This window comes from Oncorhynchus nerka, linkage group LG13, assembly GCF_034236695.1.
Source record: "Oncorhynchus nerka isolate Pitt River linkage group LG13, Oner_Uvic_2.0, whole genome shotgun sequence".
Taxonomy (NCBI): Eukaryota; Metazoa; Chordata; class Actinopteri; order Salmoniformes; family Salmonidae; genus Oncorhynchus; species Oncorhynchus nerka.
Genome location: NC_088408.1, coordinates 19149332 through 19170287, shown reverse-complemented (window position 1 = coordinate 19170287; position 20956 = coordinate 19149332).

Below are 20956 nucleotides of genomic sequence, written 5' to 3'. Positions count from 1 at the left end.
CAGAGTATCAACAGACCTCTCCCCTGTAAGACTATGTGACAGAGTATCAACAGACCTCTCCCCTGTAAGACTATGTGACAGAGTATCAACAGACCTCTCCCCTGTAAGACTATGTGACAGAGTATCAACAGACCTCTCCCCTGTAAGACTACGTGACAGAGTATCAACAGACCTCTCCCCTGTAAGACTATGTGACAGAGTATCAACAGACCTCTCCCCTGTAAGACTACGTGACAGAGTATCAACAGACCTCTCCCCTGTAAGACTACGTGACAGAGTATCAACAGACCTCTCCCCTGTAAGACTATCAACAGTGACAGAGTATCAACAGACCTCTCCCCTGTAAGACTACGTGACAGAATATCAACAGACCTCTCCCCTGTAAGACTATGTGACAGAATATCAACAGACCTCTCCCCTGTAAGACTATGTGACAGAATATCAACAGATCTCTCCCCTGTAAGACTACGTGACAGAGTATCAACAGACCTCTGCCCCGTAAGACTACGTGACAGATTATCAACAGACCTCTACCCTGTAAGACTATGTGACAGAGTATCAACAGACCTCTCCCCCTCTCTCCCCTGTAAGACTACGTGACAGAGTATCAACAGACCTCTCCCCTGTAAGACTACGTGACAGAGTATCAACAGACCTCTCCCCTGTAAGACTACGTGACAGAGTATCAACAGACCTCTCCCCTGTAAGACTACGTGACAGAGTATCAACAGACCTCTCCCCTGTAAGACTACGTGACAGAGTATCAACAGACCTCTCCCCTGTAAGACTACGTGACAGAGTATCAACAGACCTCTCCCCTGTAAGACTATGTGACAGAGTATCAACAGACCTCTCCCCTGTAAGACTACGTGACAGAATATCAACAGACCTCTCCCCTGTAAGACTACGTGACAGAATATCAACAGACCTCTCCCCTGTAAGACTACGTGACAGAGTATCAACAGACCTCTCCCCTGTAAGACTACGTGACAGAGTATCAACAGACCTCTCCCCTGTAAGACTACGTGACAGAGTATCAACAGACCTCTCCCCTGTAAGACTATGTGACAGAGTATCAACAGACCTCTCCCCTGTAAGACTACGTGACAGAGTATCAACAGACCTCTCCCCTATGTGACAGAGTATCAACAGACCTCTCCCCTGTAAGACTACGTGACAGAGTATCAACAGACCTCTCCCCTGTAAGACTACGTGACAGAGTATCAACAGACCTCTCCCCTGTAAGACTACGTGACAGAGTATCAACAGACCTCTACCCTGTAAGACTACGTGACAGAGTATCAGACAGACCTCTCCCCTGTAAGACTACGTGACAGAGTATCAACAGACCTCTCCCTGTAAGACTATGTGACAGAGTATCAACAGACCTCTCCCCTGTAAGACTATGTGACAGAGTATCAACAGACCTCTCCCCTGTAAGACTACGTGACAGAGTATCAACAGACCTCTCCCCTTAAGACTACGTGACAGAGTATCAACAGACCTCTCCCTGTAAGACTACGTGACAGAGTATCAACAGACCTCTCCCCTGTATCAACAGACCTCTCCCCTGTAAGACTACGTGACAGAGTATCAACAGACCTCTCCCCTGTAAGACTACGTGACAGAGTATCAACAGACCTCTCCCCAGTAAGACTATGTGACAGAGTATCAACAGACTTCTGCCCTGTAAGACTACGTGACAGAATATCAACAGACCTCTCCCCTGTACGACTACGTGACAGAATATCAACAGACCTCTCCCCTGTACGACTACGTGACAGAATATCAACAGACCTCTCCCCTGTAAGACTACGTGACAGAGTATCAACAGACCTCTGCCCCGTAAGACTACGTGACAGAGAGACTATCAACAGACCTCTACCCTGTAAGACTACGTGACAGAGTATCAACAGACCTCTCCCTGTAAGACTACGTGACAGAGTATCAACAGACCTCTCCCCTGTAAGACTACGTGACAGAGTATCAACAGACCTCTCCCCTGTAAGACTACGTGACAGAGTATCAACAGACCTCTCCCCTGTAAGACTACGTGACAGAGTATCAACAGACCTCTCCCCTGTAAGACTACGTGACAGAGTATCAACAGACCTCTCCCCTGTAAGACTACGTGACAGAATATCAACAGACTTCTGCCCTGTAAGACTACGTGACAGAATATCAACAGACCTCTGCCCTGTAAGACTACGTGACAGAGTATCAACAGACCTCTACCCTGTAAGACTACGTGACAGAGTATCAACAGACCTCTCCCCTGTAAGACTACGTGACAGAGTATCAACAGACCTCTCCCCTGTAAGACTACGTGACAGAGTATCAACAGACCTCTCCCCTGTAAGACTACGTGACAGAGTATCAACAGACCTCTCCCCTGTAAGACTACGTGACAGAATATCAACAGACCTCTCCCTGTAAGACTACGTGACAGAGTATCAACAGACCTCTCCCCTGTAAGACTACGTGACAGAGTATCAACAGACCTCTCCCCTGTAAGACTACGTGACAGAGTATCAACAGACCTCTCCCCTGTAAGACTACGTGACAGAGTATCAACAGACCTCTCCCCTGTAAGACTATGTGACAGAGTATCAACAGACCTCTCCCCTAAGACTACGTGACAGAGTATCAACAGACCTCTCCCCTGTAAGACTACGTGACAGAGTATCAACAGACCTCTCCCCTGTAAGACTACGTGACAGAGTATCAACAGACCTCTCCCCTGTAAGACTACGTGACAGAGTATCAACAGACCTCTCCCTGTAAGACTACGTGACAGAGTATCAACAGACCTCTCCCCTGTAAGACTACGTGACAGAATATCAACAGACCTCTCCCCTGTAAGACTACCTCTCCCCTGTGACAGAATATCAACAGACCTCTCCCCTGTAACACTATGTAAGACAGACAGTATCAACAGACCTCCCCTGTAAGACTACGTGACAGAGTATCAACAGACCTCTCCCCTGTAAGACTATGTGACAGAGTATCACAGAATATCAACAGACCTCTCCCCTGTAAGACTACGTGACAGAATATCAACAGACCTCTCCCTGTAAGACTACGTGACAGAATATCAACAGACCTCTCCCCTGTAAGACTACGTGACAGAGTATCAACAGACCTCTCCCCTGTAAGACTACGTGACAGAATATCAACAGACCTCTCCCCTGTAAGACTACGTGACAGAGTATCAACAGACCTCTCCCCTGTAAGACTATGTGACAGAGTATCAACAGACCTCTCCCCTGTAAGACTCAACGTGACAGAGTATCAACAGACCTCTCCCCTGTAAGACTATGTGACAGAGTATCAACAGACCTCTCCCCTGTAAGACTACGTGACAGAGTATCAACAGACCTCTCCCCTGTAAGACTACGTGACAGAGTATCAACAGACCTCTCCCCTGTAAGACTACGTGACAGAGTATCAACAGACCTCTCCCCTGTAAGACTACGTGACAGAGTATCAACAGACCTCTCCCCTGTAAGACTACGTGACAGAGTATCAACAGACCTCTCCCCTGTAAGACTATGTGACAGAGTATCAACAGACCTCTCCCCTGTAAGACTATGTGACAGAGTATCAACAGACCTCTCCCCTGTAAGACTACGTGACAGAGTATCAACAGACCTCTCCCCTGTAAGACTACGTGACAGAGTATCAACAGACTCTCCCCTGTAAGACTATGTGACAGAGTATCAACAGACCTCTCCCCTGTAAGACTACGTGACAGAGTATCAACAGACCTCTCCCCTGTAAGACTACGTGACAGAGTATCAACAGACCTCTCCCCTGTAAGACTATGTGACAGAGTATCAACAGACCTCTCCCCTGTAAGACTACGTGAGAATATCAACAGACCTCTCCCCTGTAAGACTACGTGACAGAGTATCAACAGACCTCTCCCCTGTAAGACTACGTGACAGAATATCAACAGACTCTCCCCTGTAAGACTACGTGACAGAGTATCAACAGACCTCTCCCCTGTAAGACTACGTGACAGAGTATCAACAGACCTCTACCCTGTAAGACTATGTGACAGAGTATCAACAGACCTCTCCCCTGTAAGACTACGTGACAGAGTATCAACAGACCTCTCCCCTGTAAGACTACGTGACAGAGTATCAACAGACCTCTCCCCTGTAAGACTACGTGACAGAGTATCAACAGACCTCTCCCTGTAAGACTCAACAGACCTCTCCCCGTGACAGAGTATCAACAGACCTCTCCCCTGTAAGACTACGTGACAGAGTATCAACAGACCTCTCCCCTGTAAGACTACGTGACAGAGTATCAACAGACCTCTCCCCTGTAAGACTACGTGACAGAATATCAACAGACCTCTGCCCTGTAAGACTACGTGACAGAATATCAACAGACCTCTGCCCTGTAAGACTACGTGACAGATTATCAACAGACCTCTACCCTGTAAGACTACGTGACAGAGTATCAACAGACCTCTCCCCTGTAAGACTACGTGACAGAGTATCAACAGACCTCTCCCCTGTAAGACTACGTGACAGAGTATCAACAGACCTCTCCCCTGTAAGACTACGTGACAGAGTATCAACAGACCTCTCCCCTGTAAGACTACGTGACAGAATATCAACAGACCTCTCCCCTGTAAGACTACGTGACAGAGTATCAACAGACCTCTCCCCTGTAAGACTACGTGACAGAGTATCAACAGACCTCTCCCCTGTAAGACTACGTGACAGAGTATCAACAGACCTCTCCCCTGTAAGACTACGTGACAGAGTATCAACAGACCTCTCCCCTGTAAGACTACGTGACAGAGTATCAACAGACCTCTCCCTGTAAGACTACGTGACAGAGTATCAACAGACCTCTCCCCTGTAAGACTACGTGACAGAGTATCAACAGACCTCTCCCCTGTAAGACTACGTGACAGAGTATCAACAGACCTCTCCCCTGTAAGACTACGTGACAGAGTATCAACAGACCTCTCCCCTGTAAGACTACGTGACAGAGTATCAACAGACCTCTCCCCTGTAAGACTACGTGACAGAGTATCAACAGACCTCTCCCTGTAAGACTACGTGACAGAGTATCAACAGACCTCTCCCTGTAAGACTAAGACTGTGACAGAGTATCAACAGACCTCTCCCCTGTAAGACTACGTGACAGAGTATCAACAGACCTCTCCCCTGTAAGACTACGTGACAGAGTATCAACAGACCTCTCCCCTGTAAGACTACGTGACAGAATATCAACAGACCTCTCCCTGTAAGACTACGTGACAGAATATCAACAGACCTCTCCCTGTAAGACTACGTGACAGAGTATCAACAGACCTCTCCCCTGTAAGACTACGTGACAGAATATCAACAGACCTCTCCCCTGTAAGACTACGTGACAGAGTATCAACAGACCTCTACCCTGTAAGACTACGTGACAGAGTATCAACAGACCTCTCCCCTGTAAGACTACGTGACAGAGTATCAACAGACCTCTCCCCTGTAAGACTCGTGACAGAGTATCAACAGACCTCTCCCCTGTAAGACTACGTGACAGAGTATCAACAGACCTCTCCCCTGTAAGACTACGTGACAGAGTATCAACAGACCTCTCCCCTGTAAGACTACGTGACAGAGTATCAACAGACCTCTCCCTGTAAGACTACGTGACAGAGTATCAACAGACCTCTCCCCTGTAAGACTACGTGACAGAGTATCAACAGACCTCTCCCCTGTAAGACTATGTGACAGAGTATCAACAGACCTCTCCCCTGTAAGACTATGTGACAGAGTATCAACAGACCTCTCCCCTGTAAGACTACGTGACAGAGTATCAACAGACCTCTCCCCTGTAAGACTACGTGACAGAGTATCAACAGACCTCTCCCCTGTAAGACTACGTGACAGAGTATCAACAGACCTCTCCCCTGTAAGACTACGTGACAGAGTATCAACAGACCTCTCCCCTGTAAGACTACGTGACAGAGTATCAACAGACCTCTCCCCCCCTGTAAGACTATGTGACAGAGTATCAACAGACCTCTCCCCTGTAAGACTACGTGACAGAATATCAACAGACCTCTCCCCTGTAAGACTACCTCTCCCCTGTGACAGAATATCAACAGACCTCTCCCCTGTAAGACTACGTGACAGAATATCAACAGACCTCTCCCCTGTAAGACTACGTGACAGAGTATCAACAGACCTCTCCCCTGTAAGACTACGTGACAGAGTATCAACAGACCTCTACCCTGTAAGACTACGTGACAGAGTATCAACAGACCTCTCCCCTGTAAGACTACGTGACAGAGTATCAACAGACTGACTCCCCTCCCCTGTAAGACTACGTGACAGAGTATCAACAGACCTCTCCCCCCCTGTAAGACTACGTGACAGAGTATCAACAGACCTCTCCCCTGTAAGACTACGTGACAGAGTATCAACAGACCTCTCCCCTGTAAGACTACGTGACAGATTATCAACAGACCTCTCCCCTGTAAGACTACGTGACAGAGTATCAACAGACCTCTCCCCTGTAAGACTACGTGACAGAATATCAACAGACCTCTGCCCTGTAAGACTACGTGACAGAGTATCAACAGACCTCTCCCCTGTAAGACTACGTGACAGAGTATCAACAGACCTCTCCCCTGTAAGACTATGTGACAGAGTATCAACAGACCTCTCCCCTGTAAGACTCAACAGACGTGACAGACAGAGTATCAACAGACCTCTCCCCTGTAAGACTACGTGACAGAGTATCAACAGACCTCTCCCCTGTAAGACTACGTGACAGAATATCAACAGACCTCTCCCCTGTAAGACTACGTGACAGAGTATCAACAGACCTCTCCCCTGTAAGACTACGTGACAGAGTATCAACAGACCTCTCCCCTGTAAGACTACGTGACAGAGTATCAACAGACCTCTCCCCTGTAAGACTACGTGACAGAGTATCAACAGACCTCTCCCCTGTAAGACTACGTGACAGAGTATCAACAGACCTCTACCCTGTAAGACTACGTGACAGAGTATCAACAGACCTCTCCCCTGTAAGACTACGTGACAGAATATCAACAGACCTCTGCCCCGTAAGACTACGTGACAGAGTATCAACAGACCTCTCCCTGTAAGACTCAACAGATGTGACAGACAGAGTATCAACAGACCTCTCCCCTGTAAGACTACGTGACAGAGTATCAACAGACCTCTCCCCTGTAAGACTACGTGACAGAGTATCAACAGACCTCTCCCCTGTAACGTATCAACAGACTGACAGAATATCAACAGACCTCTCCCTGTAAGACAGACAGAATATCAACAGACCTCTCCCCTGTAAGACTACGTGACAGAGTATCAACAGACCTCTCCCCTGTAAGACTACGTGACAGAGTATCAACAGACCTCTACCCTGTAAGACTACGTGACAGAGTATCAACAGACCTCTCCCCTGTAAGACTACGTGACAGAGTATCAACAGACCTCTCCCCTGTAAGACTACGTGACAGAGTATCAACAGACCTCTGTAAGACCCCTGTCCCCAGACTACGTGACAGAGTATCAACAGACCTCTCCCCTGTAAGACTACGTGACAGAGTATCAACAGACCTCTCCCCTGTAAGACTACGTGACAGAATATCAACAGACCTCTCCCCTGTAAGACTACGTGACAGAATATCAACAGACCTCTCCCCTGTAAGACTACGTGACAGAATATCAACAGACCTCTACCCTGTAAGACTACGTGACAGAGTATCAACAGACCTCTCCCCTGTAAGACTACGTGACAGAGTATCAACAGACCTCTCCCCTGTAAGACTACGTGACAGAGTATCAACAGACCTCTCCCCTGTAAGACTACGTGACAGAGTATCAACAGACAGAGTATCAACAGACCTCTCCCCTGTAAGACTACGTGACAGAATATCAACAGACCTCTCCCCTGTAAGACTACGTGACAGACATATCAACAGACCTCTCCCCTGTAAGACTATGTGACAGAGTATCAACAGACCTCTCCCCTGTAAGACTACGTGACAGAGTATCAACAGACCTCTCCCCTGTAAGACTACGTGACAGAGTATCAACAGACCTCTCCCCTGTAAGACTACGTGACAGAGTATCAACAGACCTCTCCCCTGTAAGACTACGTGACAGAGTATCAACAGACCTCTCCCCTGTAAGACTACGTGACAGAGTATCAACAGACCTCTCCCCTGTAAGACTACGTGAGAATATCAACAGACCTCTCCCCTGTAAGACTATGTGACAGAATATCAACAGATCTCTCCCCTGTAAGACTACGTGACAGAGTATCAACAGACCTCTCCCCTGTAAGACTACGTGACAGAATATCAACAGACCTCTCCCCTGTACGACTACGTGACAGAGTATCAACAGACCTCTCCCCTGTAAGACTACGTGACAGAATATCAACAGACCTATCCCCTGTACGACTACGTGACAGAGTATCAACAGACCTCTCCCCTGTAAGACTACGTGACAGAGTATCAACAGACCTCTCCCCTGTAAGACTACGTGACAGAGTATCAACAGACCTCTCCCCTGTAAGACTACGTGACAGATTATCAACAGACCTCTACCCTGTAAGACTACGTGACAGAGTATCAACAGACCTCTCCCCTGTAAGACTACGTGACAGAATATCAACAGACTTCTGCCCCGTAAGACTACGTGACAGAGTATCAACATACCTCTACCCTGTAAGACTACGTGACAGAATATCAACAGACCTCTGCCCCGTAAGACTACGTGACAGATTATCAACAGACCTCTACCCTGTAAGACTACGTGACAGAGTATCAACAGACCTCTCCCCTGTAAGACTATGTGACAGAGTATCAACAGACCTCTCCCCTGTAAGACTACGTGACAGAGTATCAACAGACCTCTCCCCTGTAAGACTACGTGACAGAGTATCAACAGACCTCTCCCCTGTAAGACTACGTGACAGAATATCAACAGACCTCTCCCCTGTAAGACTACGTGACAGAGTATCAACAGACCTCTCCCCTGTAAGACTACGTGACAGAATATCAACAGACCTCTCCCCTGTAAGACTACGTGACAGAATATCAACAGACCTCTACCCTGTAAGACTACGTGACAGAGTATCAACAGACCTCTCCCCTGTAAGACTATGTGACAGAGTATCAACAGACCTCTGCCCTGTAAGACTACGTGACAGAGTATCAACAGACCTCTCCCCTGTAAGACTACGTGACAGAGTATCAACAGACCTCTCCCCTGTAAGACTACGTGACAGAGTATCAACAGACCTCTGCCCTGTAAGACTACGTGACAGAGTATCAACAGACCTCTCCCCTGTAAGACTACGTGACAGAGTATCAACAGACCTCTCCCCTGTAAGACTACGTGACAGAGTATCAACAGACCTCTCCCCTGTAAGACTACGTGACAGAGTATCAACAGACCTCTCCCCTGTATGACTACGTGACAGAGTATCAACAGACCTCTCCCCTGTAAGACTACGTGACAGAGTATCAACAGACCTCTCCCCTGTAAGACTACGTGACAGAGTATCAACAGACCTCTCCCCTGTAAGACTACGTGACAGAGTATCAACAGACCTCTCCCCTGTAAGACTACGTGACAGAGTATCAACAGACCTCTCCCCTGTAAGACTACGTGACAGAATATCAACAGAGGTGGAAGGATAACTTCCCGTTCTATTGTTATCCAATCCAAGCCAGCATCCCTTTGCCCCAATGCTTCGCCAATTTAGCCATTTCAAATGATAAATTGTACAGTGTAACATCTGGTAAAGCCTCCTACATCCATTGGTGAGCACATCTTCTTCATATTTACTAATCCTGTTTTTTTCCCCCTGTCCCACCAGGAAGTTTGAAAAGCCAGGCTGAGTGGGCGGGGAGCTTATATTCATGAGCTCGCCTTGACTGACAGCTCTTTGAAATGTTTTTGTTTTTTTCATACATCTCCCGTTTGGCATGGCTCTTTTGATGCGGTTCACAGCAGCACTGATGGATGTGTTGACATGACTACGGTGTCAGAGTTTTGAATGACCCTTTCTCCACCTTGTGTTCTATGCTGGCTGAAGACCTAGCTAGACAGTAACTATATAACACCAGACTCGGATGCAAGGGGAGACATAAGTATCTTTGCCATAGATTAATAGGGTAAACTTTTAATTATATTTGCTGACACCCTACAGGCAAATTTTGTAGCTATATAAATCACGCCCCTCTACAAACACGCCTTTCTCCGATGTTGGTTACATGCCGGTACTTATTTAAATTAGGTAAGAGAATATCATGTTAAAATGGGAGTTGATGTCACCCTATCCCCTTAATAATCCCGCCCTCCTGAATCCAAGTGTTTGACATGGGGGAGGAGAACAGTAACTTTATGATGAAACTTTATCAATGTAGAAGTTACAGTAATTTTTCATACTTTGGCATAATAGACTACATGGCCAAAATTATCTTGATACCCCTTCAAATCAGTGGATTTGGCTTTTTCAGCCGCACCCGTTGCTGACAGGTGTATAAAATCGAGCACACAGCCATGCAGTCTCCATAGACAAACATTTGCCAGTACTGAAGAGCTCAATGACGTGGCACTGTAATAGGATGCCACCTTTCCAAGTCAGTTTGTCAAATTTCTTCCCTGATAGAACTGCCCTGGTCTACTGTAAGCGCTGTTATTGTGAAGTGGAAACGTCTAGGAGCTCAGCGCGAAGTGCTAGGCCACACAAGTCCACAAAACAGGAGCGCCGAGGGCTGAAGCGTGTAGCGCTTAAAATGAATCTGTCCTCAGTTGCAACACTCACTGCTGAATTCCAAAATGCCTCTGGAAGCAACTTCAGCACAATAACTGTTGGTCGGGAGCTTCATGAAGGGGGTTTCCATGGCCGAGGAGCTGCACACAAGCCTAAGATCACCATGCGCAATGCCAAGTGTCAGTTGGAGTGGTGTAAAGCTTGCCGCCATTGGACTCAGGAGCAGTGAAAACGCGTTCTCTGGAGTGATGAATCCCGCTTCACCATCTGGCAGTCCGATGGACTAATCTAGGTTTGGCGGATGCCAGGAGAATGCTACCTGCTCCAATGCATAGTGCCAACTGTAAGGTTTGGTGGAATAATGGTCTGGGGTTGTTTTTCATGGTTTGGGCTATGCCTTTTTGTTCCAGTGAAGGGAAATCTTAATGCTACAGCATACAATGACATTCTAGATGATTCCAATTGGGGGAAAAGGCCCTTTCCTGTTTCAGCATGACAATGCCCCATACACAAAGTGAGATCCATGCAGAGGGTTTGTCCAGATTGGTGTGGAAGAACTTGACTAGCCTACACAGAGCCCTGACCTCAACCCCATCGAACACCTTTGGAATGCTGACTGCGAGCCAGGCCCAATCGCCCAACATCCGTTCCCGACCTCATTAATGCTCTTGTGGCTGAATGGAAGCAAGTGCCCGTAGCAATGTTCCAACATCTAGTGGAAAGCTTTCCCAGAAGAGTGGAGGCTGTTATAGCAGCAAAGGGGAGACCAATTCCATATTAATGCCCATGATTTTGAAATGAGATGTTCGACAAGCAGGTGTACACACACTTTTGATCTGGTTTCATCCTAATATCATCAAATCATCAGATTTTGACTGATGGATGCATTTATACACGTTTAAACATATGGTGGATGCATTTATACATGTTTAAACATACTGTGGATGCATTTATACATGTTTAAACATACTGTGGATGCATTTATACATGTTTAAACATACTGTGGGTGCATTTATACATGTTTAAACATATGGTGGATGCATTTATACATGTTTAAACATACTGTGGATGCATTTATACATGTTTTCCCCTGGGCCCCCTCCTCCTAGCCTGGGTACCAGTCTGTTTAGCTAATGTTCCACTCTTTGTACTCCGTATCATATACCAAAGACTGCAGAATTGCCAGTTTGTTTAGCATGACAAGGAGTGGAATGATAACTAAACAGACTGGTACCCAGTCTACCCTCCAAATGCCAGCAGAGTAACTGGAAACTAAGCTATTTTATTTCACCTCGTTTCCATTCCCACCTAACGCTGTCATCACTGTAATATATCTGAGAGAGAGGATACCCCCGGATTTATCCTAGATCATCTCAAGGACAGCCTTGGGCCCTGCAATTGGCCCAGAGCGGAACACAAGGCTCGTCTGTGACCATGCGGCCACACCCACCTATCTTTCTGGAAATGCAGCAGAACAGGAGATGGTGCAGAAGTCCCTATCCCTGTCCCAGCCTAGCCTGCCCATCCCATTCCCAGTCAATGACCCTGGGCCCATTTACAGAAAGCAGTCAATAATCTTATCAAGACAAGCAGAAAGAGCTGTCTGCGTCACCTGACTAGAGTGGGTGTGGCAGGCAGTCCCGTGCAGCCACAGCTCCACACCTTGAACAGACGACATTGTGTCTTCAGCACCCCGCCTCCCCTCCTTCCCTCCCTCTACCCTTTCACACAGGGAGAGAAGGAGAATTCCTATTTCTGAACTGTGTGATTTCTTTCTCTCTTTCTGATTGATATTCTGGACCAGTGTGCCTGTTCTGCAGTGTGGGTTTGTGAATGCTGGTGCCTGTCAGGGAGAGGAGAATCGCACTGCAGTGGCGGGTGGAGTGAGGACTGGAGAAGGGAGGGAAGAGGCAGGAGTATGAGGAGGTGGGGAACACACACACAGTACTGTGCCTGCCAGGGAACCCTCTCTGGAATGACTATGTCACGCTTTTATTTATTAGGCGGAACTAATGTTGTATAGAAATGCTTCGGTATAATGATGATTCTCTGTGATCAAATCCCTCATTAAAAACAAGGAGCATGTGAGACTACATCTATGATACATATAGAAATAGAAGATTGTATTGTTGATTACACTATATGTTAGCCGATACAATGAGATAGAATGTCCCAACGTCTACCGCAGCTAGATGAACAATACGTCTAGTTTGAGAAAGCTCGTTTCCTTGCTTCAGTGGGATGTGAAAGGACATTGATAGAATAATACGGTATGCGAGCACAAAAGCAGCCTTGAATCATGGCTGTGATAAAGATGAGCAATAATGACTGTATAAAATAAATCATTCAAAATACTGACCTATATTTTATGCAAAAAAAGGGAAAATTATATTATTTTATTATAATACAATTGCTCAGAGTAATATTTTTTTTTCTCTCAAAAAGGTAGGAGTCAAAATGATTGACACCCCTTTTTTTTATTTTACCTTTATTTTACTAGGCAAGTCAGTTAAGAACAAATTCTTATTTTGAATGATGGCCTAGGAACAGTGGGTTAACTGCCTTGTTCAGGGGCAGAACGACAGATTTTTACCTTGTCAGCTCGGGGAGATGATCTTGCAACACAAGAGTCCAACGCTCTAACCTCTAACCGCAAAGTCCAACGCTCTAACCTCTAACCGCAAAGTCCAACGCTCTAAACTCTAACCGCAAAGTCCAACGCTCTAACCTCTAACCGCAAAGTCCAATGCTCTAACCTCTAACCATAAAGTCCAACGCTCTAACCTCTAACCGCAAAGTCCAACGCTCTAACCTCTAACCGCAAAGTCCAACGCTCTAAACTCTAACCGCAAAGTCCAACGCTCTAACCTCTAACCGCAAAGTCCAACGCTCTAAACTCTAACCATAAAGTCCAACGCTCTAACCTCTAACCGCAAAGTCCAACGCTCTAACCTCTAACCGCAAAGTCCAACGCTCTAAACTCTAACCGCAAAGTCCAACGCTCTAACCTCTAACCGCAAAGTCCAACGCTCTAAACTCTAACCATAAAGTCCAACGCTCTAAACTCTAACCGCAAAGTCCAACGCTCTAACCTCTAACCGCAAAGTCCAACGCTCTAACCTCTAACCGCAAAGTCCAACGCTCTAACCTCTAACCGCAAAGTCCAAATCTCTAAATTCTAACCGCAAAGTCCAACGCTCTAAACTCTAACCGCAAAGTCCAATGCTCTAACCTCTAACCGCAAAGTCCAACGCTCTAACCTCTAACCGCAAAGTCCAACGCTCTAAACTCTAACCATAAAGTCCAACGCTCTAACCTCTAACCGCAAAGTCCAACGCTCTAACCTCTAACCGCAAAGTCCAACGCTCTAAACTCTAACCGCAAAGTCCAACGCTCTAACCTCTAACCGCAAAGTCCAACGCTCTAAACTCTAACCATAAAGTCCAACGCTCTAAACTCTAACCGCAAAGTCCAACGCTCTAACCTCTAACCGCAAAGTCCAACGCTCTAACCTCTAACCGCAAAGTCCAAATCTCTAAATTCTAACCGCAAAGTCCAACGCTCTAAACTCTAACCATAAAGTCCAACGCTCTAACCTCTAACCGCAAAGTCCAACGCTCTAACCTCTAACCGCAAAGTCCAACGCTCTAAACTCTAACCGCAAAGTCCAACGCTCTAACCTCTAACCGCAAAGTCCAACGCTCTAACCTCTAACCGCAAAGTCCAACGCTCTAACCTCTAACCATAAAGTCCAACGCTCTAAACTCTAACCGCAAAGTCCAACGCTCTAACCTCTAACCGCAAAGTCCAACGCTCTAACCTCTAACCGCAAAGTCCAACGCTCTAACCTCTAACCGCAAAGTCCAAATCTCTAAATTCTAACCGCAAAGTCCAACGCTCTAAACTCTAACCATAAAGTCCAACGCTCTAACCTCTAACCGCAAAGTCCAACGCTCTAACCTCTAACCGCAAAGTCCAACGCTCTAACCTCTAACCGCAAAGTCCAACGCTCTAACCTCTAACCGCAAAGTCCAACGCTCTAAACTCTAACCGCAAAGTCCAACGCTCTAACCTCTAACCGCAAAGTCCAACGCTCTAAACTCTAACCATAAAGTCCAACGCTCTAACCTCTAACCGCAAAGTCCAACGCTCTAACCTCTAACCGCAAAGTCCAACGCTCTAACCTCTAACCGCAAAGTCCAACGCTCTAACCTCTAACCGCAAAGTCCAAAGCTCTAAACTCTAACCGCAAAGTCCAACGCTCTAACCTCTAACTGCAAAGTCCAACTAACCGCCATCGATAAAATACAGTACTATGCAGCCGTCTTCATCGACCTCGCCAAGGCTTTCGACTCTGTCAATCACCATATTCTTATCGGCAGACTCAATAGCCTCGGTTTTTCGGATGACTGCCTTGCCTGGTTCACCAATTACTTTGCAGACAGAGTTCAGTGTGTCAAATCGGAGGGCATGCTGTCCGGTCCTCTGGCAGTCTCTATGGGGGTGCCACAGGGTTCAATTCTCGGGCCGACTCTTTTCTCTGTATATATCAATGATGTTGCTCTTGCTGCGGGCGATTCCTGATCCACCTCTACGCAGACGACACCATTCTATATACTTTCGGCCCGTCATTGGACACTGTGCTATCTAACCTCCAAACGAGCTTCAATGCCATACAGCACTCCTTCCGTGGCCTCCAACTGCTCTTAAACGCGAGTAAAACCAAATGCATGCTTTTCAACCGATCGCTGCCTGCACCCGCATGCCCGACTAGCATCACCACCCTGGATGGTTCCGACCTTGAATATGTGGACATCTATAAGTACCTAGGTGTCTGGCTAGACTGCAAACTCTCCTTCCAGACTCACATGAAACATCTCCAATCGAAAATCAAATCAAGAGTCGGCTTTCTATTCCGCAACAAAGCCTCCTTCACTCACGCCGCCAAGCTTACCCTAGTAAAACTGACTATCCTACCGATCCTCGACTTCGGCGATGTCATCTACAAAATGGCTTCCAACACTCTACTCAGCAAACTGGATGCAGTCTATCACAGTGCCATCCGTTTTGTCACCAAAGCACCTTATACCACCCACCACTGCGACTTGTATGCTCTAGTCGGCTGGCCCTCGCTACATATTCGTCGCCAGACCCACTGGCTCCAGGTCATCTACAAGTACATGCTAGGTAAAGCTCCGCCTTATCTCAGTTCACTGGTCACGATGGCAACACCCATCCGTAGCACGTGCTCAAGCAGGTGTATCTCACTGATCATCCCTAAAGCCAACACCTCATTTGGCCGCCTTTCGTTCCAGTACTCTGCTGCCTGTGACTGGAACGAACTGCAAAAATCGCTGAAGTTGGAGACTTTTATCTCCCTCACCAACTTCAAACATCAGCTATCCGAGCAGCTAACCGATCGCTGCAGCTGTACATAGTCTATTGGTAAATAGCCCACCCATTTTCACCTACCTCATTCCCATACTGTTTTTATACTGTTTTTTATTTATTTACTTTTCTGCTCATTTGCACACCAATATCTCTACCTGTACATGACCATCTGATCATTTATCACTCCAGTGTTAATCTGCAAAATTGTATTATTCGCCTACCTCCTCATGCCTTTTGCACACATTGTATATAGACTGCCCATTTTTTTTCTACTGTGTTATTGACTTGTTAATTGTTTACTCCATGTGTAACTCTGTGTTGTCTGTTCACACTGCTATGCTTTATCTTGGCCAGGTCGCAGTTGCAAATGAGAACTTGTTCTCAACTAGCCTACCTGGTTAACTAAAGGTGAAATAAAAAATAAAATTTAAAAAAAAGTCCAACGCTCTAAACTCTAACCATAAAGTCCAACGCTTTAACCTCTAACCGCAAAGTCCAACGCTCTAACCTCTAACCGCAAAATCCAACGCTCTAAACTCTAACCGCAAAGTCCAACGCTCTAACCTCTAACCGCAAAATCCAACGCTCTAACCTCTAACCGCAAAGTCCAACGCTCTAACCTCTAACCGCAAAATCCAACGCTCTAACCTCTAACCGCAAAGTCCAACGCTCTAACCTCTAACCGCAAAATCCAACGCTCTAAACTCTAACCGCAAAGTCCAACGCTCTAACCTCTAACCGCAAAGTCCAACGCTCTAAACTCTAACCGCAAAGTCCAACGCTCTAACCTCTAACCGCAAAGTCCAACGCTCTAAACTCTAACCATAAAGTCCAACGCTCTAACCTCTAACCGCAAAGTCCAAAGCTCTAAACTCTAACCGCAAAGTCCAACGCTCTAACCTCTAACTGCAAAGTCCAACTAACCGCCATCGATAAAATACAGTACTGTGCAGCCGTCTTCATCGACCTCGCCAAGGCTTTCGACTCTGTCAATCACCATATTCTTATCGGCAGACTCAATAGCCTCGGTTTTTCGGATGACTGCCTTGCCTGGTTCACCAATTACTTTGCAGACAGAGTTCAGTGTGTCAAATCGGAGGGCATGCTGTCCGGTCCTCTGGCAGTCTCTATGGGGGTGCCACAGGGTTCAATTCTCGGCCGACTCTTTTCTCTGTATATATCAATGATGTTGCTCTTGCTGCGGGCGATTCCCTGATCCACCTCTACGCAGACGACACCATTCTATATACTTTCGGCCCGTCATTGGACACTGTGCTATCTAACCTCCAAACGAGCTTCAATGCCATACAGCACTCCTTCCGTGGCCTCCAACTGCTCTTAAACGTGAGTAAAACCAAATGCATGCTTTTCAACCGATCGCTGCCTGCACCCGCATGCCCGACTAGCATCACCACCCTGGATGGTTCCGACCTTGAATATGTGGACATCTATAAGTACCTAGGTGTCTGGCTAGACTGCAAACTCTCCTTCCAGACTCACATGAAACATCTCCAATCGAAAATCAAATCAAGAGTCGGCTTTCTATTCCGCAACAAAGCCTCCTTCACTCACGCCGCCAAGCTTACCCTAGTAAAACTGACTATCCTACCGATCCTCGACTTCGGCGATGTCATCTACAAAATGGCTTCCAACACTCTACTCAGCAAACTGGATGCAGTCTATCACAGTGCCATCCGTTTTGTCACCAAAGCACCTTATACCACCCACCACTGCGACTTGTATGCTCTAGTCGGCTGGCCCTCGCTACATATTCGTCGCCAGACCCACTGGCTCCAGGTCATCTACAAGTCCATGCTAGGTAAAGCTCCGCCTTATCTCAGTTCACTGGTCACGATGGCAACACCCATCCGTAGCACGTGCTCCAGCAGGTGTATCTCACTGATCATCCCTAAAGCCAACACCTCATTTGGCCGCTTCGTTCCAGTACTCTGCTGCCTGTGACTGGAACGAACTGCAAAAAATCGCTGAAGTTGGAGACTTTTATCTCCCTCACCAACTTCAAACATCAGCTATCCGAGCAGCTAACCGATCGCTGCAGCTGTACATAGTCTATTGGTAAATAGCCCACCCATTTTCACCTACCTCATTCCCATACTGTTTTTATACTGTTTTTTATTTATTTACTTTTCTGCTCATTTGCACACCAATATCTCTACCTGTACATGACCATCTGATCATTTATCACTCCAGTGTTAATCTGCAAAATTGTATTATTCGCCTACCTCCTCATGCCTTTTGCACACATTGTATATAGACTGCCCATTTTTTTCTACTGTGTTATTGACTTGTTAATTGTTTACTCCATGTGTAACTCTGTGTTGTCTGTTCACACTGCTATGCTTTATCTTGGCCAGGTCGCAGTTGCAAATGAGAACTTGTTCTCAACTAGCCTACCTGGTTAACTAAAGGTGAAATAAAAATAAAATTAAAAAAAAAAAGTCCAACGCTCTAAACTCTAACCATAAAGTCCAACGCTTTAACCTCTAACCGCAAAGTCCAACGCTCTAACCTCTAACCGCAAAATCCAACGCTCTCTAACCGCAAAGTCCAACGCTCTAACCTCTAACCGCAAAATCCAACGCTCTAACCTCTAACCGCAAAGTCCAACGCTCTAACCTCTAACCGCAAAATCCAACGCTCTAACCTCTAACCGCAAAGTCCAACGCTCTAACCTCTAACCGCAAAATCCAACGCTCTAAACTCTAACCGCAAAGTCCAACGCTCTAACCTCTAACCGCAAAGTCCAACGCTCTAAACTCTAACCGCAAAGTCCAACGCTCTAACCTCTAACCGCAAAGTCCAACGCTCTAAACTCTAACCATAAAGTCCAACGCTCTAACCTCTAACCGCAAAGTCCAAAGCTCTAAACTCTAACCGCAAAGTCCAACGCTCTAACCTCTAACTGCAAAGTCCAACTAACCGCCATCGATAAAATACAGTACTGTGCAGCCGTCTTCATCGACCTCGCCAAGGCTTTTCGACTCTGTCAATCACCATATTCTTATCGGCAGACTCAATAGCCTCGGTTTTTCGGATGACTGCCTTGCCTGGTTCACCAATTACTTTGCAGACAGAGTTCAGTGTGTCAAATCGGAGGGCATGCTGTCCGGTCCTCTGGCAGTCTCTATGGGGGTGCCACAGGGTTCAATTCTCGGGCCGACTCTTTTCTCTGTATATATCAATGATGTTGCTCTTGCTGCGGGCGATTCCCTGATCCACCTCTACGCAGACGACACCATTCTATATACTTTCGGCCCGTCATTGGACACTGTGCTATCTAACCTCCAAACGAGCTTCAATGCCATACAGCACTCCTTCCGTGGCCTCCAACTGCTCTTAAACGTGAGTAAAACCAAATGCATGCTTTTCAACCGATCGCTGCCTGCACCCGCATGCCCGACTAGCATCACCACCCTGGATGGTTCCGACCTTGAATATGTGGACATCTATAAGTACCTAGGTGTCTGGCTAGACTGCAAACTCTCCTTCCAGACTCACATGAAACATCTCCAATCGAAAATCAAATCAAGAGTCGGCTTTCTATTCCGCAACAAAGCCTCCTTCACTCACGCCGCCAAGCTTACCCTAGTAAAACTGACTATCCTACCGATCCTCGACTTCGGCGATGTCATCTACAAAATGGCTTCCAACACTCTACTCAGCAAACTGGATGCAGTCTATCACAGTGCCATCCGTTTTGTCACCAAAGCACCTTATACCACCCACCACTGCGACTTGTATGCTCTAGTCGGCTGGCCCTTGCTACATATTCGTCGCCAGACCCACTGGCTCCAGGTCATCTACAAGTCCATGCTAGGTAAGCTCCGCCTTATCTCAGTTCACTGGTCACGATGGCAACACCCATCCGTAGCACGCGCTCCAGCAGGTGTATCTCACTGATCATCCCTAAAGCCAACACCTCATTTGGCCGCCTTCGTTCCAGTACTCTGCTGCCTGTGACTGGAACGAACTGCAAAAATCGCTGAAGTTGGAGACTTTTATCTCCCTCACCAACTTCAAACATCAGCTATCCGAGCAGCTAACCGATCGCTGCAGCTGTACATAGTCTATTGGTAAATAGCCCACCCATTTTCACCTACCTCATTCCCATACTGTTTTTATACTGTTTTTTATTTATTTACTTTTCTGCTCATTTGCACACCAATATCTCTACCTGTACATGACCATCTGATCATTTATCACTCCAGTGTTAATCTGCAAAATTTATTATTCGCCTACCTCCTCATGCCTTTTGCACACATTGTATATAGACTGCCCATTTTTTCTACTGTGTTATTGACTTGTTAATTGTTTACTCCATGTGTAACTCTGTGTTGTCTGTTCACACTGCTATGCTTTATCTTGGCCAGGTCGCAGTTGCAAATGAGAACTTGTTCTCAACTAGCCTACCTGGTTAACTAAAGGTGAAATAAAAAATAAAATTTAAAAAAAAGTCCAACGCTCTAAACTCTAACCATAAAGTCCAACGCTTTAACCTCTAACCGCAAAGTCCAATGCTCTAACCTCTAACCGCAAAGTCCAACGCTCTAACCTCTAACCGCAAAATCCAACGCTCTAAACTCTAACCGCAAAGTCCAACACTCTAACCTCTAACCGCAAAATCCAACGCTCTAAACTCTAACCGCAAAGTCCAACGCTCTAACCTCTAACCGCAAAATCCAACGCTCTAAACTCTAACTGCAAAGTCCAACGCTCTAACCTCTAACTGCAAAGTCCAACACTCTAAACTCTAACCGCAAAGTCC